Genomic DNA, 23,880 nt, shown 5'->3' with positions numbered 1-23,880 from the left:
CTGAGAAGTCCCCATGCAGGGCTGGGGGCTTCCCAGGTGGTGACAGTGATACAGAACCCGCCTGCCAGTGCAGGAGACACAGAGATGCAGATTCGATCCCTGGGTCAGGAGGATCCCCCGGAGGAGGTCGTGGCCACCCACTCCAGGACTCTTGCCTGGGGAATCCCATGGACAGAGGAGCCTGGCGGGCTACAGTCCAGGGGTCGAAAAGAGTCGGACACGATGGAAGTGACTTAGCACACAAGCAGCATCTCCACCCTAGGACCAGACGTGGCCAAGAGCCGACAAACACTTCAGGGTGAAAGACGACCCACATGTCGTGGCCAAGAGCCGACAAACACTTCAGGGTGAAAGACGACCCACATGTCTGATACTTCCCTTCCCCTCCAGCCACCCCTGTCTTGGTAACCCTGCTGCTGCTAAGTCACTTCAGTGGTGTCCAACTCTGTGTGACCCCATAGACGGCACCCAACAGGCTCCCCCGTCCCTGGGATTCTCCAGGCAAGAACACTGGAGTGGGTTGCCATTTCCTTCTCCACTTGGTAACCCTGAGTCCCTCTAAACCAGTGAGATGTGCGGAAGCTCTCCCCAGATCCCCAGCCCCTTTGGCTTCTAATATCTGCCAAGATTTCCCATTTCTTGGCCCATGGTGCTTATCAATCAGGAAAGGCCTTGGAGCAGAGGCTGTGCAAATGGGCTTGGCTCTGCCAGCGTCCCGTCTCCGGGGGCCTGGTTCTCATCTAGGCCGCCGGGCAGCTCTCCGTGCCCCCAGGCGCATCTTGAAACAACTGTACCGTGTTCCCCTGGATGCTCCTGACAGGAAGCTCGGTCTGCTTCGCACTGACTTGTCCTAAGAGGAAGCAGGAACCTGAGGCCAGACGTCTCACTAGGCAGACTGCTGTTCGTCCCCAGTGAACACAAACGTAATTTTCTTAAAAAGGGAAAAGATGCAAGATCCCGGAACGTAATCAGGACTGCTTGGGCTAAATTACACTAAAAATCTCACAGTTTGAGGCACAGATCCTGAGCTCTCATTCGGAGCTGTGTTCTGCGATGAATCTGGAGTACCTGAAATACTCCAGTCAGAGGGCCCTGTTGAAGAAGTATTGGAGAGGGGCCCTTTTCCTGTTTCTGTCTTTCCGATGCATGGACGTCTTCCCAGAACATAGGATACTCCTGCTGGAAGCAGAAGACTAAAGGATGTTTTAAGGAAACTAGAACTAGAAGTGCACGCGTGCTACGTCGCTTCACGTCTGATGCTTCGGGACCCTGTGGGTTGTAGCTGCCAGGCCCCTCTGTCCATGGGACTCTCCAGGCGAGAATGCTGGAGTGGGCTGCCGTGCCCTCCTCCAGGGGGTCTTCCCGAGCCAGGGATCGGGCCGAGGTCTCTTACATCTCCTGCGCTGGCAGGCGGGTTCCTTACCACGAGCACCACCTGGAAAGAACTAGATTTCTTCTAGCGATGGCCGGGGACACCGCACTGGGGAGCCAGTGGTGAGCAGAGTGACCGAGCTCCGTGGAGTGGACCAAAGGACGGGACGCCTGTTCCTCTCTGTGACTGAAGGCAACGCGACGCTACCCTCATCTGCAGGAAATATGAGCATCTACTTGGAAACCTAGAAGAATCCGCTAAAACCCATTAGAATGAAGGCAAACACACTGACTGCAAAGTGCGTAAAATATGAGTGTTTCATTTGTGGAAAAGAAGGGAAAAGCGTTTTTAATTGTGGTAAGAAACACACAATTTACTCTCTTCACCACCACTGAGTGTGCAGTTCAGTGTGCGTTTAGCTTAATACACAAACAGAAGCTCGCCTTCACTTTAATAAGACAGAACAAGTTGAAACTACACGGAAGCTAGAGTTTGCTTCTGAGGCAGGAGAAGATCAGAAGTGTGGAAAGGCGCCGAGGAGAGCTGCTGTGAGTGTAAACTCACTCTTTCCTAGAGGGAAAGCGAAAGTGAAAGCTGCTCAGTCGCGTGTGACTTTTTGCGACCCCATGGACTATACAGTCCACGGCATTCTCCAGGCCAGAGTACTGGAGTGGGTAGCCCTTCCCTTTTCCAGGGGGTCTTCCCAACCCAGGGATCAGACCCAGGGCTCCTGCACTGCAGGCGGGTTCTTTACCAGCTGAGCCGCAGGGGAAGCCCCAGACGGAAACTTGGAGGTAAATGTGGGCACAGGTGCATCTGCCCTGTGACCTCCAGACTCCACACCCACGACCTTACTCAGAGTGCTCGGCCCCAGGGCCTCCTGCACTCTGGCTGGGGCTCCTGTGGCTCCCAGCCTTGTGAGGCTCCCTCCTCGGGGGCAGCTGAGCGTCTTGTACACGTAACCTAGTCCACTCACAGCCGCGCAGCTGTGTTCACCACGGGGAGGAATCTTGGGGACATTAGCATAATGCTCTGGCAAGAGGGAATTAATACAAAGCATGAAATAAGGGGCCAAATAAGACTCATATCTACCAGAAACCACAATAAAACATTGTTACTTCTAAGTGAGAGGTGAGAAAAGAAGTTTCTTCCCTTCAGCTTTTCTTTTGGTGTAAATTAAAAGTATTAAATCAAACCATTGATAATTAAATTAAAATGATTAAATATGGGATACGAAATAAAAAAGTTTGATTTCCCCATGTCAAATAGTTGCAAGAAATTCCAACAGATTTATGCATCACAACTTAGAAATCATTTTCCTATTGCTTTTTTACTGATTTTTGTCCATTATGAATGGACTGTCATATATATTTTCGTGTATGTTATTTAACTTTTTTTCCTTAGGACAAAGTCCTGAGAGTGGAACTGGTGGGTCAAAGGTTACTTTGGTGACAGCCATTCTGGTGACTCGTAAAACACACAGCAAAATGTCCCTGCTGAAAACATTCACGCCCCCGCGGGCCTGAAGAAAGTACCAGTTCTGCTGCGAGCTTGAGTGGACCAGCCGCGGTCACTTTCGTCAGAAAGCAATTGCTTCATACTTTAAGATAACATTTTATCAACAGAACTGGAGAAACGAGAAACAGTCCTCAAGACATGGAAACTTTACTCTCACCTTTTGGAAAAGTTGGTCCCGTGTGAGCTCCCAGACGTGCCCCCATCCCGCATCTGTGCACTGATGTGGGGACCCCGCTGGGGGCTGTGCCAGCACCAGGAGGCAACTCACCACCGGCCAGAGCCTGGGCACAGCCGTGTGTGCCTGTGTGTGCATTTGTGTGTACATGTGCTCATGCGTGCACACACGTGTATGCACGTACCTGTGTGTACCCCCATGCGCACGTCTCTGTGCGCGTGTGTCTGTGTACACGCATGTACCTGTGTGTGCATGCATGTGTGTGCATGTGTCTGTGTACACGCATGTACCTGTGTGTGCATGCATGTGTGTGCATGTGTCTGTGTACACACATGTACCTGTGTGTGTGCACGCAGGTGTGTGCGTGTCTGTGCGCAGACGTGTATTCGTGTGTGCATGCGTGTGCATGTGCGTGTGCACGTTGTGTGGCCTTCTTTTCACACCCTTCCAACTCGCACTGGAGGAGCCCCGAGGCACACCTGGGAACCAACCCCTCTCCGCAGCCTTCACCTTTTTCAGGTAAAAGCCACAGGTTTGGTTGGATCTGCCGCTCCGTCACCTGTCCTTCTAGAAGGTCTATTTTGCACGTTGCCAAAGAAAGTGTCAGCTACCCAGAGATGTCCAGCCCTGGGCACAGATCCTCTCATCCACAACCTTGTTCCTCCCCTAATGCCCAGACCCAGAGCCATTCAAGCTTTTCACTCCGCATTGAAATGCTTTGTAAAATTAGTTGAATTGAATTTACAACTTTTCTTATGACCCAAATTTCTCTAATTCTAACAAATCTTTTGTTTATTTTTCAGCACCTCCCTCACCTTTTTCTAAAATCATGACACAAAAGCATGACACAAAAGCTCATCTGTTCTGAATCTAGGTCTCATCTGAAAAATTATGAGGTTTCAAGACATAGAAACGGCGAAACGGCAGTAACAATCCACGGATTCCAGAGACGAGTCCCCCTGCCCTGAGTCCACCAGGAACACACGACCGCCTTGATGGAGCAAGCGTTCCCTAGAACCTTCTCCACCTTCCTCCTGACAGAAGCCCATCATCTCTCAGCAGAAGTAGAAGGGCGTTCAGACTTACCTGCCTGAGGACTGAGTGCGTGGCAGGCATGCTTGCTTCTGGGTCCATCCCTGTCTGCAGGGTGTGCCTTCAGATACAGAGTCCACCACCTCCTCTCCCAGAAGTGCCATTTGTAATCCAACTCCAATCGACCTACGTTGATGCGTCAACCCTGGCTAGCTGCTCCAGGGCTGAGAGGCTGATAAGGAAGCCGGCAAGTTTCAGCTGCATGGAGGGCATTGTCTCCAGTTCTTCTGGATTTTAGCAGGGGAGACGGGCATCCGCCCGAGCCCAGTTGTCTGATAGCCAGGGGTAAGACCGGCCCTCCACCTGCAGGCGCTGGCCTAGGTGGCAGGAGGAGGGAACACGGGCGCCGTGGAGAGTCGAGGGAGGAAGAGAAACGCGGCTGAAGGGCTGGCGAGACGCTGGCTGTGCTGCCTGTCCCCCGAAGGTCCTCTGGGAGCACCGGCGTCCGTCTCTCCATCATCACACCCTCTCAGTCCTCACGTCCCCCTCGTGCTCTGCGGCCACCTGAGAGGTCACACACTGGAGAGCGGTCCAGGTGTTTGATGACAACTGTTCTTTGAACAACTCTGTCCATTTTGTGCCAACAGGCTCTCAATCCCTGTCATGCCGTTAGTTCCGTCCTGGTGAATATTCAGCTCCCTCCCGACCGCTCTCCATGGACAGTCGGACCCAGAAATGTCCTCATGTCCCCGGCAGGGTCTCACCCTCCTTGCCACTGGGGGGTGGTCTGTGGTCGCTGGCCCGGGATGCGGGCACATAGCACCCACGCTGCAGGTGCAGCAGGAGGACCAAGGTGGGCGACCAGGAAACGCTCCTGTTTCTTCAAGACGTCGACCTGCTGGGGGCACCTGCCCCTCAGGGCTCCAAGGGCTGTGCAGCTTCCCAGAGTGGCCAGGAGGGTGGGCGGACCGGGGGCCCACCGGGCCAGGCTCCGCGATGGAATGTGTAGGTAGACAGCAGGGCCTGCAGAGGGAAGAGCGAGATGCGGTCAGGGTCAGGGAGGGTCTGCGAGGAAAGTCTAGCTCCTCCTTTGGGGTCAAGGCCCACCCCCATGGATGGTAGCACAGAATCTGGAAAGAATCAGGTTCCTACTGACCTTATACTCACTATGCCAGTCTGGGTTGTTCTGCTCTGTGTTTCTTTTCTTTCTTTCTTTTTCATTATTTCAATTTTGCTCTGAAGTATCTTACTTGGCACTCAACCTAATCATAGCGCATAAGTACTTTAAAAAGGAATGTATTATTAGTTCCCTCCCCAAAGGCTAATGGTTTACCCAGGCTGTTTATAACATTATCACCAACTTCTGTTTCTTTCCAGCGGAATCCTGCATTGATGGATTGGGCTTCTCTGGACCTGAGGTGTACCAAGCGTCTCCAGAGAGAGTCCTGATGGCAGGGTCACACTCGCTCCATGAAGGGGCTACACCTGCTTCCCTTGCTCTGGACTCACTCCCAGACACAAGGGGAAAGGTCGATAAATCACTGAACCTTCACCTGGCATCGCTAGGGCTTGAAGTGAAGACTTTCTCGGGCAGATCACACTCAACGTCAGCGGGTACCTCATGAGGGAAGTAAGGCCTGTTGCTCAGGTTGCTGCGTTGGAGAGTGAACAGGGAGACCAGGTGGAGCCCAGTGTAAGGACCACGGCCAGCGCCCAGCTGTGCCCACCTGTCTTCACAAAGGCTGAAAGCAACACGTTCAGGCTTATTAAGGATGCCATCAAGTCCTCCTGTTTAACACGTGCGCACCTGACCTCTTCTGGTCCTGCTCATTTAATTAGCCCCAAATGCATTGTGCTTTTGGTAATCTTTTTCTTAAACAATGCACAATAATTTTAGTTGGGTTTTCATGCTCTGAAACAAGGAATAGTAACTCCTTTTTTTCCCCTCCAAAATAGAGTTTTCTGGCTTTTGAGGTCAATTTGGCTCATATTCATTCTGTATTTTCATAAAGTCTCGGAATGGCTTGGCTGGGGTGGGGGTCAGAGTCCCTGGGGAGGAGGTGCTCATGTGAGGGCAAGACAACAACTCAGAGGACCATGTTTTCACGAGGCCTTTCGATCTTCTAAAGAAAAAAGAGGACACACCATGCTGAACCCTCAGCCTGTGGTTCAAGCCTGGGGATGCTTTTCAGTCTCAGCCCAGGGAAGTCTCCTCAGAGAGTGATGCTCTTCCTCCAGTGACTGAGGAGAAGGAAAAGCTGTGGCCCCATGGCTACACGAGCACTCGGAGTGCACACTCAGAATCCCTGGGCAGGGTTTCCCACAGGGCTTTGTATCAGCTGTCAGTTGCGTGTAACCAATTACCCCAAAGACAGTACATTAAACGTCCTTAATCAAACACACAGAAGTGGAACTCCAGATCCCAAAGCAGCTCCTGCTGTCCCCACGAAACCTGGTTTCCTGCCCATTTTCTTACGTATGTAAGTAGAAATTTATGTGTGTCTATGTGACAAATAAGAGTCTGCCTGCAATGCGGGAGACTTGGGTTTTTCATCCCGGGTTGGAAAGATCCCTGGGGTGGAAAGTCTACCCACTCCAGTATTCTGGCCTGAAGAATTCCACGGACCGTATAGTCTGTGGAGTCGCAAAGAGTCAGACACGACTGAGCCACCTTCACTTTCAGTTTTCACGTCACAAATAAGAAAGTCAAGTGTGTAACAGAACTCGTTTCCTCTTCAGGTGTGGTGGTGGGAGATGCCCGCTGCAGCACCTGGGTACTTGAACCACTTTCCTTTCAGACCCGAATGACGTCGCCACTAAGTATCAGTGACATGCGTTATTATCCTCAGTGTTTACGGCTCCTCCAGGAGCTCCAGTCTCCCTGCTCTGACTTGAACTTCTATTTTGTGGGAATCGCAAGTCTCTATCACGGGCGGGTAGTAAGGGTCACGTCCTTGAGCTACAATGTGGGAGAGAGGCCAGGGCACACGTGGTCACGCCCAGGAAATGTGAGTCCCCACCCCGTCCTTGACCGAGTTCTCTCTCCTCATCCGTCTCGTCCCCAAGTGGCCTGGAAACAACGTAGGCATCTTCACTTTCCTCCCCAAGCCTCCCTTTCCTGTCTGTAAGGACTGACCCTAGACGGCAGGCTTTGCGCATCCTTGCTTCCAGCCTCCCCCGTGCCGGGGAAGCCCCTAGGCCACCCCAGGCCCCGGTGCCCCCTGGAGGGGCAGGGCCACCCAGGCTGGGAGCCCCCGCCTGCAGACCCCCCCGGGGGCTTTCAGTTCACACATCTTCACCAGGATGGTGCCCCACGCCCACCACGCTGGACGCCGGCTCCAGGCAGATGTCTCTAAAGCGCCTGGCAGAGTCTACAGCCACAGTGCCGGGGCCCCTCTGCTGGTGTTTTCACTCCCGTGTCACAGATAAAGGGGCTTCCCTGGCGGCTCGGATAGGAAAGAATCCGCCCGCAATGTGGGAGACAAGGGTTCCATCCCTGGATCAGGAAGATCCTCTGGAGAAGGGGATGGCAACCCACTCCAGTACTGTTGCCTGGAGAATCCCACACAGGGGCCTGGCTGGCTACAGTCCACTGAGTCAGAAGAGAGTCAGACACGACTGAGCGGCTAACACTTTCACTACAGATAAAGAGCCTCAGGTGTTGGGTCACCCACCCAGTTGTGCAGCTTCTACGGCTGATGCCTGCCAGCCAACAGCATGTGTGTGTCTGCAGAAGCCTCTCTTTCCCTCTCATTTATCACGTCCCTGGTTGGAGGCAGACACCCCTCCTCTAAACATCAGCCGCCGGCCCCCTGGAGACCCCTTCTTCATGGAGAGGCTGTGCTGCTCATAAGCTCACCCACGAGGAAGAGGAAGCCCCCTGCAAGGACAGGCCACTCTGGCGCAGCAGCTCAGAAGAGAATCAGCAGGGGACCCGGGGACCCCCGGATCCCTTGAGAGTGGGGTCCCTGGGCATCGCAGGGAGCACCTCCCATGTAAACAGAGAGGCCAGCACTCTGTGAATCCCCAGAGGCCCTCCATCCTGCTGCCTCCAGGGCCAGGTTCAACAGGCTGCCGTGTCTGGGCCCCATCTGCTCTCAGCTAATGGAAACTGGAGAGCAGGGTGCGGAGATGCCGGGGGGCGGGTTGCCAGTGATGAACCTCGCTGGGGGTCTCTGCCTCCCCCCGCCCTGGACCGTGATGAGCCAGTCGGGCCTGTGGCTCTGGGCCTGTGGTTTGTAAAGTGCAGCTGGGGGAGGGGACCCTGGACTGGCCCCTCTGGAAGGACTTGAGGGCCACGCATCGCCGGGTGGTTTATAAAGACAACCGCTGCCTGCGAGGGTTACAGACAGCCACTCGTGCACACCGGGAGGAGCAGGGCCCCTTCTCTCGTCTGGACTCGGGGAAGGAGGAGCGATGCGGGCTCCGGGCCTGCACCCGCGTCTTTGCCCCCGCTAATCCTCTGCTTCCGTTTTCTGCTTTGTGCTGTGGACACAGACAGCAGCCTCAGGATTTAAGTCCACTCATGTCCCTCATGAGGGCCCAGGGAGAGTCTCAAAGACATCTTCTGGCTTTAATGGGGCTTAAAATGTCTCACTGTCCTCGTGGCCTTAGGGTTCAATGCATGCTGGTGGAAAAAAAGAATGTTATTAATACAGAAAATATGTGTCCAGTGGCTCTCCTTCTGGGGTTTAGGCATTGACGTAGCACACGCAGCATGGAGACGCTGTCTCTGGGGACTTGCTCTCGGACGTGAAGCAGATGGAGAAGCGTTTCTGCTCAAGACCCCAAGAGGACCCTGCGGCCCATGGTCCTGGCCGCACCATGCCTGCTCTGGGGGCAGGGCCACTCAGGCCCACCCCCCGATGCCCACCCACTTTCTCCTCTCAGACGCTGGCAGAGCGGATCCTGACCGAGCCACCATCAGTCACCCCTGACTTCTCAGGAACCTGGTATTAGAGAGATAACTGGACCCCTCCCGACATGATCAGATGACACATGAAGAGTTGAGAAGCGGTGGAAGGTTTATACTTTTAAGCAGCATTTAGGTATTTTAAATTCCCCTTTACATTAAATTGTCATAAACGGCAAGAAAAAGTTAGTCGCTCAGTCGTGTCCGACTCTCTGTGACCCCATGAAGGGGAGCCACGTTTCAAGTAGTTGGTCTGAGATTTCGTTTTCAGCCACTTTGGCAAAACACTCAAGGGGCAGAGTCAAGCACACCATCTCGATGATCAGAAGTCAGATCGTAGAAGGTAAAGTCTCACCTTTTATTCCCCCGAATATTGTCTTGACACCAAAACATTGAGAATGAAAGGATGGAGTTGTGGGTCCCCCCTCCTTTAAGTTGGCAGACACGTCTGCACAGACGTCAGAGAGGATTCGGGCGGAGCTCCGATCCTGAGGCCACCTGGACAGATGCAGCCTGCCTCAGACCCTAGTCCATCCGGTGAGTGAGTCCCCATCACGGAGGGCAGAGTGCATGCTCTTTGAAATGCCCAGCACAGGTGACCCATATCAGAGCTGTCTCTAATGGAGCCGTAACGACAAGGAAGACTTTGCATGAAGGCTTGGTGTCAAGAGATCCAGGTTCTGTTATCCAGTTGCCATCAAAGGATCCAGGCACTGTATTCAACGGGTTTGCACGGAGATCGGGCTCAGGGCTGTGCCAAGTAAGTGCGAGCTGTTGGCAGCCTACAGAACACAGAGGGCACACCTGGGAGAAGCAAGGAAGGCGGAGGTGAGCTGGGCACCGTGATGGGATGCCATCGCGCAGGGACGGGCCTGGAGTGTGCCGGGGGAGTGCTGCTGGGCAACCGTGAGAAGCCGTCCGAGCACGGAGGGCAGCGGTGAGCTTGGGGCTCGTGGCCACAGGCCTTGCCAGGACGCCAGGCACGCAAAGACCCTGACTCAGGGGACTGAGCTTGTCACAGAATCAAGGGTTGCCTTCCTGGCTCCCCTGCACTCGGGCCATGGCTCTCCCCATCCTCTGGCCGCTGGACCTGAGCCGTGTGGGCAGGCGACCGGGCCGTGGCCGAACCCCCGGCTCAGGATAGGGTGGCACCCAGCGCCATCTCCGGTTGCCCTCCCTGCACGTCACCCTGATGCTTTGCATTTGTTTGAGGCTCGCATCTGCGTGCAGACAATGAGCAGTAATTTTAAACCTGTTTAGCCCGCATTTAACCCAGATACTTCTTTTGTGACCGCTTCACTCGCATCTGGGGTTCAGTGTAAAGAGGTTGTGAGGAACAAAGGGAGCAGACGGCAGCTGCCGGGGCCCAGCCCGGCACACCCACACACACTCGCCCCGCTTTCAAAGGCCCCGCTGCCAAGGGCATGTGCCCGCTCGCTGGCAGGGTCGGGCTGCGTCCCACGACACTTTCCATGTTGTCAGGCGTACGTTGGCCGGGAACGCCCCCTCGCTGGGTCTTGCAGGAATGAGGGAAACCCTCCACCCTCAATGGTTTGGGCCCCACGGAGATGGGGCACTGCTCCCCTTGCTAAGGAACAACCCCCTGGCCGGGGGGTAAACACGGTCTGGGGCTGCCAGTCAATGGTTCCAAGGCCTGTGGGTTGAACCGGAGGCTGGGAGGTCCCCAAGGCACTGGGCTTCTACGGCCTGGAAGGAGTCCTTCCTTCTCACACCTGGTCCTTAGAGCACACACGTCCGATGAGAGACAGGTGGGCTGTTTCTGTAACTTGGCCACTGTTGTGAATAAAGCTGTAGCGAACACGGGAGTGCAGATATCATTTCGACATCCTGTTTTCATTTCTTTCACTAAAGATCTGGAAGAGACCATCGTGCAGCCACAAGAGAGGAACCCCTGCCCTCTGCAACACCACGGATATCTGTCGACCTGCGCGCACAGCGCTAAGAGAGGCGAGTCAAAGACCAACTCCGTGTGACCTCACGTCTGTGTGGAATTTTAAAAGACCAAATGCATGAAAGCGGAGGACAGAGTGATGGGCACGAGGGACTGGGGGTGGGGGGCCAGGGAGATGCTGGTTGAAGGGCATGGAGACATGCCCAGAAGGTGAGTGAGTTCTGGGGCCCGGGGCACGGCAGGGCGAGGGCGTCATGAAGACTGTTTGGTGAACTTCAGAGTTGCCAGCGGATGGGTCGTCCATGTTCTCACCACAGGGAAAAGGTGTTTACATTACAGAGTAGACAAGTTAGCCAAGGCTATGGTAGTATCATATTGCGACACATAAATGTGTCAAATTTATGATACATTTATTGATGGACATGTTGTACACCTTGAACTTACACAGTTTTCTGAATCAATCACACCTCAGTCTCTCTCACACACACACAATTCCAGGTCCATTGTTTTGAACTTGCTATTTCCTAAAAGCAGGGAAAGATTGAAGGCGGGAGGAGAAGGGGATGACAGAGGATGAGATGGTTGGACGGCATCACAGACTCAATAGGCATGAGTTTGGGTAAGCTCCAGGAGTTAGTGATGGACAGGGAGGCCTGGCGTGCTGCAGTGCATGGGGTCACAAAGAGTCGGACACGACTGAGTGGCTGAACTGACTGAAACGCAGGGAACTGAGGGAAACCCTTATGATTAAGGGAAACATTCAACTCCTCTCTTTCTCTTCTCTGCTCCACCCTAGGGCACGCTCCCCACAGCCGAGCGCTGCAGAGCCTCTGACTGCCACGGGGCTGGGACTCGTGCCCTAACGAGGACGTGGGGCCGTCGTGGCCGTGCTCGGGGGAGATGGGCTCTGCGTGACTCTGTCCCATCGAAGGCTGGGGTCCGCTCTGTGTTCTGGTCCTTGTCCCACAGACACCCCTGGGGGACCCCCTCTCTTCCCAGAACACAGCTGTGGGGTCTTGGGGGACCCCTGAATCCTCAGGGGTCTCAGAGTCACAGCACTTTTTCAAGCCAAATTCAGAAGCATATTCATATAAAATTTGTTTCTTCTTTCTCACGGTATCAAAAAAAGACAAATTTTTACAGTCGCAAGACGGGTGACGCCTTGTTTGACACGGCTGTGTGCTCCTCACGCACAAGGCTGGACAGATGGGGGTGGGGGCTTCAGTCGCCCCTGCCCGTGGGGCAAGGGGGCTGTCAGAAACCGGGGTCTTCATGGCACCATCGGCAGCCCGGGGTCACCGGAACGGGCCTCAGCCTGGCGCGAGGCGGCCACCGTCCCGGCGGAGCTGAGCATGGACGTGTGGCCAGTGCAAACAAAGACCCACATTCTCATTTTCTTTGGTTTTGAATCATTTAAACCCAAATTTAAATTTTGAAGCTATATGAGACCAGTGGCTGACATACTGGACTGCACCAATTAGAGTCTTTTCTGTGTCCTTCGCTATGTACGCAGCACCCACCACGCACACCGGACAACTCACACACACACAAGGAGCCACCGTGACTGCAGCACCACCGTTCTGGGAACAATCCACTTCTGTAACTAGAAAATTCAATCCTTGTCCCGTGCGCTTCTTTCTTTTTCACTGATACAGTGCAAAAACCGTCCCTAGAAAATTGAGATGAGAGAAACAAAATCCCCTTCAATCAACTCATTACGTTTGCTGATGTCCTTGGGGGAGAGTTTTTAATTTAGCTGTTCTTTAATTTAGATGTTGTTTCTTTTAAAAGGCCCTCCTCTGGGACAATAACACAGACACACGGATTTTTTTATTTTTTTCAGAAACCACAGACCCATATAAAGGCAATTAGCAATACTTTTATCCTTTAAAAAATGAAAGAAGTTAAATTTTTGAAAGAAAAATTTTCTCAAGATGAACACATTTAAAAAATAAGATTCACTTGTAATTTTCTGTATATGATTAAAGCAACCAATTGTCATAATAAATTGTGTTTATTTAGTGCTTTTGCTCACCGCTTTATCCATAGCCCCCGGCATGGAAGAAGTCCACAGAGATTTGCTGTGACCCTGTAGCCTCTGACCCTGACACCCCAGTCCTGATGTCCACAAAGTCCTCCAGATTTTGCCAAGGGTTCCCTGGAGGGGTGTTTGGTTGTTTGCATGCGGCTCTCATCTGTCGTGATTGTTAACGTACCCATCTCTGCGTCTGTGAAGCAAACGTCATCGCGGGACTTTCTCGTGGGTGGCTGTGACTCTGTGTGTGAAGTGTGTTAGTTGCTCAGTCATGTTCAACTCTTTGTGACCCAATGGACTGTAGCCACCAGGCTCCCCTGTCCATGGGATTCTCCAGGCAAGAATACTGGAGTGGGTAGCCTTTCCCTTCTCCAGGGATCTTCCCGACCCAGGGATGGAACCGGGGTCTCCTGTGTTGCAGGCAGATTTTTTTTACCATCTGAGCCACCAGGGAATCCCTGCAAGATTAGATGAACTAACAGACAGAAAGCAAACCAGTGCTGTCCAGAGGGCTTTCCTGTCTGGACTGTGGGGTGTCCAGGACCAGGGCGCGTCCTGCTTGTCTCTGTGTTTCTGTGCAGATATGTGTCTGTAAATGAATTACAGGTGGCTCAGTGGTAAAGAGCCCTCCTGCCAATGCAGAAGACGTGAGTTTGATCCCTGAGTTGGGAAGATCCCAACTGGAGAAGGAAATGGCAACCCATCCCAGTATTCTTGCCTGGAGAATCGCCACGGACAGAGGAGCCTGGTGGGCTACAGCCCATGGGTTGCAAAGAGTGGGACACATCTGAGCATGTACACAATGAAACAAAAGATGGAGGCGTCCGGAGTGAGTAGGTGAGGGGAGGGCGCTGAGTGGCCATCACGGGAGGGAAGGCTGGGCTGGCCCTGGGGAGGGAGTGGCCGGGGCGCGTCTCTGGAGTCTGCTCTGCTGACGGCGTGGTGGCTGACGGCGCCCTGTGTGGGGCCATCCTGCGCGTGCTGTGCCTTGGGCTACGCCCCTGGCCGCCACCACTCTCAGCCAGAGCACCCCAGTCCCGACATCCACAAGGTTCTCCAGACTCGCCGTGGGTTCCCCGGAGGGGTGTTTGGATCCATTGCCCATTTCTGCCAGGGCTCTAGTTGCAAAGTGCCAGAGGTTTTGACAGTCTGTTCCATCCTGTTCTTGTTTTCAAAATTTTGCAAAACTGAGTATTTTCAGCAGCTTATGGTAGGAATGCCAATCTGACAGACCACACCCATCAACAAAGGTTTCTCTCTGGGAATAAGGCCGCTGTTATCGTTCAGTCCCTCGGTCACGTCCAACTCTGTGACCCCGTGGACAGCAGCACGCCAGGCTTCCCTGTCCTTCACCAGCTCCCAGAGTTTGCTCAAACTCACCTCCAGTGAGTCAGGGATGCCAGCCAACCATCTCCTCCTCTGCCACCCTCTTCTCCTGCCTTTTAGATTAGGAATGATTTTATTTTCTTCTTTGGGATTACATATATATTCCAGATGTACCATAAAATTTCTTACACTAAAATTGCATAAAATGTGTTTATCAAATTACATTGAAAAATAATCCTCTTCTTTTTGTCTAGATCCTTTCAATATAATCCAGTTAGTCCTAACCTTGAGGTCACAAGAACGTCGCTAGGAGGTGATAATAATTGTGCTATAAATATATATGGAAAACAGAAGCCAACTCCAGCCGCCCACTTGAAAGCACACAGCACCTCCGGACTCTGGTCTGGAGGAAGCGCCCTCCCACTAGACCCCCCTCTGGCTGGCTGCAGGCGTGGCGGTGGTGGGCGTCTAGTTCCACCATCCACAGCTGCTTTGCACGGTGGCAGTCTGACATGGCTGTGGAATTCGTGCATGATTTTACCTGGGGCTAGAGTGCAGGAGGGGAGAATGCAATGGCAACCCACCCCAGTGTTCTTGCCTGGAGAATCCCAGGGACAGAGGAGCCTGGTAGGCTGCCATCTATGGGGTCACACAGAGTCGGACACGACTGAAGCGACTTAGCAGCAGCAGCAGCAGCAGAGTGCAGGAGGAGGCCCCTCTCCCATGCTGGCTTGCTCTGCACTCGCGTGGACCCCGGCAGCTGTCTGCTAGCGTGAGACCACGCCTGGCTCAATCCCACAGCTTCAGCAGGACAACGAGCAGGGCCTCGCCAGCAGCACAGGGTGCGCCCATGTCTCGGTGGGGCTTGGGAGCAGGAGCACATGCCCAGACCGACCCGCCTCCCATGCTGCGTGCGAGGATTGTTTATAAAAAGGCTCAGGATGGGGCCCACCAAACACCAGGTCCAAGCACATCACAGGACGAAGGCTGGAGCCCACAGGACAGTCACATCGGACGGCGTTCAGATCAGCCACATGAACATCCGCGAGAGGCTGCATTTCCCTCGTGCTCTTAGACAACAATTATTCCTGAAGAATAGGTTTCTTAAGAAAGGCTAAGAGACAAAGAGGTGCTTCTTGGAAACCCTGCTCAATAATAAGGTAATGGAATGTTGGAAGGCTGGCGTCATCTAAGGCTGATAATAACATCTCTTCTACTTCTCTCATTTCGTTTTTTGCAGGCCAGACAAATTAAATTAAGCATCTCTTTGCTCACCAGCCTGAGATGAGTTGTTATAACGGCTCCTGCTCCTTCCATGGAATGACCAGCTCGAGGGTGGATGGGTGTGGGGTCAGGGGCTGAGGGGAGCCCAGCAGAGATGGAGGGAGGCGGAGGGGAGCTTGGCCTGTTTGCGGTGACGTCAGCAACGCTGACGATGCCAAAACACGACCAGCGAGTGAGTCTGGGGCCAGGGCCCACGTGACGGAGGATGCGTGGGGCCAGCTGGGCGGGAACCGTGCAGCCAAGACCTCCAGCCCCGAGGCGGCCTCTGCCCCCAGTTCTAACACCAGCTAGACAGCATTCACGTGCAGCCTGGCCAAGACTCGAAGTTAACAAACTGTTTAAAAACATCCCCACTTTTCACTGGTAAACACCGTGTCTGCTAATATATATTGAGAAAATTAGTGTTTTCATGCAACAGTTTCTGGTACATTACCTAAACTCAATGTGCAACTCACACACGGCGTTGCGTTGCTAGCAGTGTCGGAACGCAATGTTTCACCACCGACTAGGGGCGTCGCGGCAATTATTTGACAGGTGATAAAAAGAGAATAAAGCTCTTCGGTGAGATTTTTATAGTCTGTTCTCCACAGTCTCAGTCACCGGAGTGGAAGAAATGAAGACGCACAGTTTAGCCAGCATGTTTACATGCATCCAACAGACGTGTTTCTGGGGAGATTAATTGAATCACACCTATAAAATGCTTACCCTGTACACTTATCAGTCCTGAGATGGTTTGGAACAATTAGGAGAACGTTTCCATTAGTAATAAAAGACGACTGCCCCTGCCCAGCGACTCTGTGCCACAGCCTGTGAGGAGAACGCGCTCTGATCTGCACGCGCTCTGATCAGCTTTGCTAGTACGCTGTTTCATGTCACGCCACGTAACACAGAACTTCACCGATGCACATTAACTCCCAAATCTCAGATTCTAAACGTAAAGTGGCCTTGTACAAAACCCCGCACCTTCCATCCTGGCAGCGTGACACACAAATGCAGCAACGGAAGAAGCTGTGGATTTGTGGGGCGGGTGAGCAATGCCCTGGGGTTTCCTCGGTTCTGCTGCTGTACTTTGGTGACGGTGGGCTGGCTCAGAGCAGACGGAAGCATCCACTCCAAGAAATCCCCTTCACCGCCGGTGGATGGGGGTTTCATTTTCAAGTGTATTTCAAGAAGCTTCTCCAGTTTGTCTTTCCTCTTGTAAACTTGGGTCCCCAGAAGTGTCCGTGACCACGGCGAGCCAAGGTGCCTCCCGGGCGTTTCCCATCAGAGGCTGCACCAGGGGACCCCCTCCTCCTCGCAGGAGAGCACGCTGCTCTGAGCGTGGCGGAGAGCTTCTGGCTCCAAGAACAAAGGCAGGACCTTGCGTGCTGAGGCGGCTGCATCTCTCAACACGCGCCTTCTCTTGGGCGCCCAGCCCTGCCCTTGAGCTCTGCCCCCTCAGCTCCTGACCCGATGTGGGCTTGGGGCCTTGACTCCAGGACGGAGGGAGAGTGCAGGTGTGAGTCGGGGGTGGTGCCGTCAGATGACCCGGCTCGCAGGACACTTCGGACTCAAGGGCTGAGTCCCCCAGGGGCTCTGGAAGGCGGGGACACGCCCTTTTGAACCTGTCATCCACCCGCCAGGACCAGCGGCAAGAGCGTGCCAGCCAAACCGCGTGCCAACCGAGAGGGGTGCCAGGGGGCAGCTGGGGTCCCAGAGGGTCCTGGCTGCTGGCCAAGCTGCTTGGGATGTGGTGGAAGCAGGGTCCCCGATCAGCCTTCCGTCACTGAGTGTGCACGAAGAGGTGTGAGGGGTGCCTGGCGGGGCCAGGGCAGCTCCCGTGGACCCCGGGTGTGGAACTAGGTGCCCCCAGCCCCTTCGCCCAGAGAAGGGCTTGGCACCCCACCCCACCCCAGCTTTCGCACCATCCCACTTGGGCCTGAATCTGCCTGCTGACCTTCAACCTCCGACTCCTTCTCAACTGGCAGACAGTCTTTTAAAAGCACAAATTTGAGGACCTTTATCCCCTTCACGGGCTCCCCTGGTGGCTCAGACAGTAAAGAATCTGACTGCAATGCAAGAGGCCTGGGTTCAATCCCCGGGTTGAGAAGATCCCCTGGAGAAGGACATGGCAGCTCACTCCAGTATTCTTGTCTGGGGAGCCCCATGACAGGGGAGCCTGATGGGTTACAGCCCGTGGAGTCAAAAAGAGCCAGACACGACTGAGCGACTCAGCATGCGTGCACACGTGCATCCTCTTCACTAACACTCCTCAGGGAACTCTCCCCAGAAACGGGCAGGGAGGGTTTGGGAGCGAGGGTCCTCAGCCACAGGCGTCTGTGGGTCACAGTTTGTGCCGACATCTGAGACGTGTGACCCCTGGGCTGCAAATGCCACCAGGACAGAGACTTGCCTTTGTGGCTGGCCCCTGCCTCCCTGTGCCCGTTGGCGGGTGTGGAAAGGAAGCCCAGGTGGCTCGCCAGGGAGTGGCTGGGGTGGGAAAACAGTGGATTGGCCAGAAAGCCTCAGCTTTGGTATTGACCTTGGCCGTGAGCTTCCAGACCGGATGTGGCCGTGCCCAGTGCGGGCAGCCCTGGGCGTGACTGGTCACTGGCTTCACAGAGCATCTTGCTCAGGCTGTGGTCAGCAAGAGGCCCAGAGTACCCTCGGTGGGGACCACACGCTCTCCTGCCCTGGTGGCCCCTCGAGACCTTCCTTCCAGGTACACAGGGGACATGCCAGGGACTGGGGACACGGCCGGAGACCGGGCCGGAAGAGAAGGGGCGGCGGGCCGTCACAGCACGCCGCGACCCCCACAGGTAGACCGGAGCAGAGCCCGCTTGTCCCGCCTCCCTGGAGGGACGCGGGTCACCTCCCTGAGGCCTTGTCCCCGAAGCCTGGCTCCAGTCCAGCGAGCACCGTTTCATTTAAAACGTCAAGGTTTAATGACCCAAAGAATAGGAATTGATGAGGAAAGACACGCCACCCCTAATCTCGAAACATATTTCTCATCACAGTCATTAATCCTGTTACAACTGTCTTCCTCGGGAGGCAAAGCAGAACGGGAAACAGAGTGGCTCCTCGTCTCGGCCCCCCGACGCTCTGCCTCTCCGTGTGTCAGCCGCCAGGCGGGCTGGGGACAGGCAGGGTGCCCCCCTGGGCCTGTGGGGAGGCCCCGCCACCCCAACCCGGGCGCTCGGTCCCCTGTCCCCTGGGGGCCGGTCTCACCGCGGGGCCGGCTCCCGAGCGCACAGCCTCCTGGGCTCATCGCCTCCCCGCCCTCTGCCGAGCTGGGTGACCCCGCCATGGCCTCCCGGCCTGCCCTGTGCTCCTGGCGACGCCAGCAGCTGAGTCGCCCCCTGAAAGGAAAGCTTCCTGGTGACGGACTGAGGAGCAGCCCTTCCGTCCACTGTGGGTGCCCCAGAGCTCTCTGTGCAGGGTCCCCGGGATGAAGAGAAGACCGCAGGCCGCCCCCAAGGTTCTGGGCCCGTGGAGACCGACCCAGCTGTTGGGGGGGAGATGCCGCGGGGTCACAGGGGCTGCGATGGTGCCAGGCCCGGGGTCAGACGCCCATGGCCACGCCCCTCCCGTCCGGGGCCATCCAACCTCCCAAGTTCTTTCCAGCGGCAAATGCTGATTTCAGGCTGAAAATAGCCAGCTGACCTGGAGCAGAGCATGGGCCCCGCTGAAGATGAGCATTAATTCAGAAAGTGACGGACAGTACGTTTTAAGGGGCACCGTCACAAAGCGGGTCTGACAACAGGCTCGCAGGCCCAGCACAGACCCGCGCCTCCGTCTCTGACTGGCTGGAGGCACCGGGGAGTCATCTTCCGACAAGTGTGAACGAAAGAATGACTTCAGATAAAGGTGACTGACCCGGGCTGGAGCAGGTTGGAAGCTAACACTGGCCTTCCAGGGGGAGAGAGGAGTGTGTGCATATCAAGAGGGGCGTTTCCTGCGGAGTCAGGGAGACAGCCCTCTCTGTTCCCACGAGGCCCCCGCGGAGGGCACCACGCCGGTGGGATGAGGCCCTCGGCAGGGATTGCTGCGTGTGCGTGGACAGCGGCTCACGGGGCGGGTCAGTCTTCACTGTTCCGCCGGTGTTTCTGGTGAGATGTGGCTGGGGCTTCCGCAGCTGACTGCAGTGAGGAGCCTGGCTGCCTGGGATGCCGTGGGGGCGAGGGAGCTACCCCCCTTCCTGGTCTGTGAGATGGGACAGTGGCAGGATCGAGCGGTGAGCAGGGCCCCTGGCACGCCTGGCGGGCACACGTGCGTGTGGGGTGCGGTCAGCGGCACAGGGCAGCTGAGCGGTCTTGCAGGAGGCCGTTGCTGGGCGGCGGGCTTGCGTGTGTCCATGTTTTCCCAGCTGCGGCTCAGCTTTGAGAGAAGAACAACCGGCAAGTGGGATTCCTTGTTGACTCAGCCCTCGGGTCAAGGTGGCACATATGCCTCCCGAGACCCAGCCGAACTTCCTTCTGGATGGCCCCACGGTCCACGGGGGAAGAACAAAGGGTTACATGTCAAAGATGAGTCTTTTAAGAGAAGGCTCAGCCTTCTGATTCACCTGCTGTTTGAACTGAGAGCAGGCAGGAACAAGCCTTAGGCGAGAAGCAGAGTAAATATTAGAACATGCCTCCTTCGTCCCTTTGTCATCCACAAAGGGCCCAGCGCGATGGCAAACAAGGATGAGGGAAGTGGGAGGGGTGCCCCCCCCCCGCCCCCGCAGAGGGGCCGGGTCACCTCCCCCGGGAGGCAGCTGATCTGGGCTCTCCTGGGGGCTGGACTGTCTTCCGTCCTAGGCTGACCTGAATTTCCTGTTGGCTCTGGACATCTCCTGGAGAAGGGAAAGGCTACCCAGCCCGGGTCAGTCACCTGGCCTGGAGAATCCCATGGACAGTATCATCCATGGGGTCGCAAAGACTCAGACACGACTGAGTGACTTTCACTCACTCACTCATTCACTAGACATCTCTGTGACCCTAGCAGATCAGTTGAAGATTCTGAGCTTTGGTTTTCCCCCATAAAATAAAGGTACCAGGAACCACGTCCCAGGCTTGGGAACCAGCTGCTCTGACAGAGAGGAGGTGCCTGGCGCTGATGCCTCGACAGTGCTGACAGTGGAGATGGCCGTGGCCGTCACAGTGGAACCTGCGGGCAGCTCCAGGCCACTGCCCATACGCACCTGCCCGGGTCCTGTCTGGGAGAGGGGCAGGGGGTGAGTGGACAGGCTCCGAGGGCAAGCAGGGGTCATGGGTGGGGGTTCAGGACCTTGTCACCTGCTCCCGGCGTCTGCCAGCCCCATCCTACCTGAACACCGTCCCTGCAGGGAGCCTGGATCCAGGAGACCCCTGCCTCCCCTCTCGAGGGACAGAAGACCCCTGCCCCACCCGCCGAGGGACAGAAAACTCCTGCTTTCCCTCTCGAGGGATGGAGGGAAGGAAGGTGCTGGTGAGGAGAGCCGGGCTCCTGTGTGGAAACGGTGGAGGATGGCAGATGAAGCCCCTTCATTCCGCTGAAAGCTCTTCAATGCCATGTGGGTGTCTACGCCGATGAAAGGCTGCGTCTGCAGGGACCCCGAGAGCTCGCTCTAAAACCTGCCCTCCTGGAGGCACCACAGCCCTGCCCACACGCAGGGTGCCCATGAATTCACTTTTCGCTTTGAGAAGAGCAGGTTTCTCAGAGAACGAGGTGCAATATTTATAAGCTTCACAGTGGTTCGCCTGGTGGGAAGGGTGATCTGCCCCGCCTTCTTGACCTCTACTTTCTCTTTCTTTCTACATTCATCTTCAAAACAAACCCAAGGCAAGAGCAGAAACCCTGCTCCCCAAACAAGGCAGGCAAGATAAAGTCAAGAGGGAACCCTCGCGTCCATGGAGCCGAGGTCGTGGGCCCCCTGTGTCCGCTGCTGAGCCGAGCCTCGTGTAACGCGGAGGCTGCCACACGGGCCCGCTGGTGGCCTGGCAGCCCTGGGCACGGGCTCTTTGCAGAAATGCTTAGGCCACCTCGGTTCCCATGTCTCCCGAAACGCAGAACTGCCGGGTAAAGAGGTGGCATTTAGGAGGAAGCTGGCGGGGTTGACCTGAGTCTTCAGGGAGAAGAAACGCAGAGCGAGGCGCCTGCCAGGCGGTCGGGAGGCTCCCAGGCCGCGGGGGCTGCGCGGACTGGGAGACACCCACAGTCGCCTCTCGGCCTGCTGCGTCCTTCCCGCGCGAGGCGTCTGCACCGTGACGTGTCATGACCATCACTTTCAGTTCCACCCACATGTCCTGCCTGCAGCCCCGGGACCGGCCATGGTCGGTGGAGAGAGTGGGCCCCCGGCTCTGACTCTCGGGGGGACGTGACTGGGGCGATGGCTGAGGATGCCCAGCCCTGCTCGGGGGTGCGCCTGGGGGAAAAGTGTCGTCACACTCAACCCAAGGCTGAGCGAGGCCGAAGTTGGGGGGCCCCTTGTGCCTCTGCCAGGCCTGGGCCTGGCACCGCTCCACCCAGGGGACCACGTGCCCAGGAGCCCTCGGCTGTGGCCTCCGGCCGCTCAGCCTGTGGGACGCACCAGGGAGCAGCTGGGGGCAGGCAGGGGCTCTTCCTGGCCCAGCGGCCCTGTAAGCCTTCCCGGGAGGCCGCTGGGCAGTGGCTGCGCACTGGTGACCAGGCATGTCCTCTGTGATGAGCTGTGTCTCTGCACAGAGGTCCTGAGGTCCTAACCCTGCCCCAAACCCTGGGATGTGACCTTATTTGGAGATACAGTAAGTCCCCTACGTAAGGACCTTCAACTTGCAAACTTCAGGGATGCGTCGGTGTGTTCCATCAGCGTCAGGCACGAGACGTCTCGGCCGGCCCCCTGCCTCCCGTCACGACGCCCCTGCAGCTCTGCCCCCTCCCTCCCCCTCTCCCTCCTCCTCTCCCCGCTGCCGTCAGGCACTCTCCCTGCCACCCGCCTGGTGCCAGCCCGTGTCCCAGCTGTTGTCCTGGACTACTGTGCTTTCCCAGGTGCTGTCCTGGAAGATGAAAAATGTTTTTTTTTTGTGCTTGTTTTGTCTGTATTATTAGTGTGAAAAGTTATTACAAAGCCGCTACAGTGCAGTACTCTACAGCTGATGGTTAGTTGGGTACCTGGGCTCTCCTCGTTGGATTTACGAGCAAACCGGACTTACGAACGTGCTCTGGGAGCAGAACTCATTTGTATGTGGGGGACTCACTTGGATGGGGTTGGCAGGTGTAGATGGGGGGGTCCTATGACGGCCAGTGGCATCTGGAGAAGAGACGCTGAGGTGGACACCCACAGAGGGAGCTACAGAGGCAGAGGCTGAGGGGCCATGTCCACAAGCCAAGGCTGCCCCCCAGCATCAGCTCTCTGGGGGGCCAGGCATAGCCTCCTGAGGAGCCAGCCCTGTGGACCCCTGACCCTGGACTCCGGCTCCAGGACTGCCCGAGATGATCCACTTCTGGGCTGAGCCTCCTGGTCTGCGGTGCTTTGTGTGTGCGGCTGGGCAGCCCCGGGAGGTTGCAGGTGGCGGTTCAGGCCCGGGAAGCAGCTTCGGTCTGTGTTAGTCCCTCTGCTCACCGGCCTGTGGTCACACTGTGTGCAGCGGAGCAGACTCTTACCTACTCTGTGCCTTTTGCAGTTCCTTGGATTTAATTTTGTTTTATTTTTTGTTAACACAAAGGGGTCACAGTGACTACCCTGAGCCCCGGGAGCATTTGTTGGTATGATATGTTGCTGGTGGCCCCACAGTGGCCAGACTGGACGCTCAGGCATCACCGGGGAAGCCCATGAGCGATGGGGACCCCCAAATCAGAGACCCCCACAGCTTAGCAACCTGCGCCTTCGCACAGCCTCTGGGCAAGTCTGAGGGAGCTGAGTTTGTAGGCTGGTTACGGGAAGCTCTCAGGAAGTGTCAGAACTCTCCTTGTCGTTCAGTCGCCAAGTCCCATCTGACTCTGCAATCCCATGGACTGCAGCACACCAGGCCTCCCTGTCCTTCACCCACTCCCTGAGTTTGCTCAAACTCATATCCATCGAGTCGGTGATGCCATCCAACCATCTCATCCTCTGTCACCCTCTTCTCCTCCTGCCCTCAATCTTTCCCAGCATCAGGGTCTTTTCCAATGAATTGGCTCTTTGCGTCAGGAGTCTAGTTAGTGCCAATTGCACGCAGGGAAATGTATCCAACATCCTGGGATAAACCATAATGGAAAAGAATTTTTACAAATAGAATGCACATATGTGTATAACTGAGCCACTTTGCTGTACAGCAGAAATTAACACAACATTGTAAACCAACTATACTCCAATAAATAAATAAATAAGACCCATAAGAAGTAGAGAAGTGATCAG

Source organism: Bos taurus, chromosome 12, assembly GCF_002263795.3.
Source record: "Bos taurus isolate L1 Dominette 01449 registration number 42190680 breed Hereford chromosome 12, ARS-UCD2.0, whole genome shotgun sequence".
NCBI lineage: Eukaryota > Metazoa > Chordata > Mammalia > Artiodactyla > Bovidae > Bos > Bos taurus.
This window is presented reverse-complemented; position numbering follows the sequence as displayed.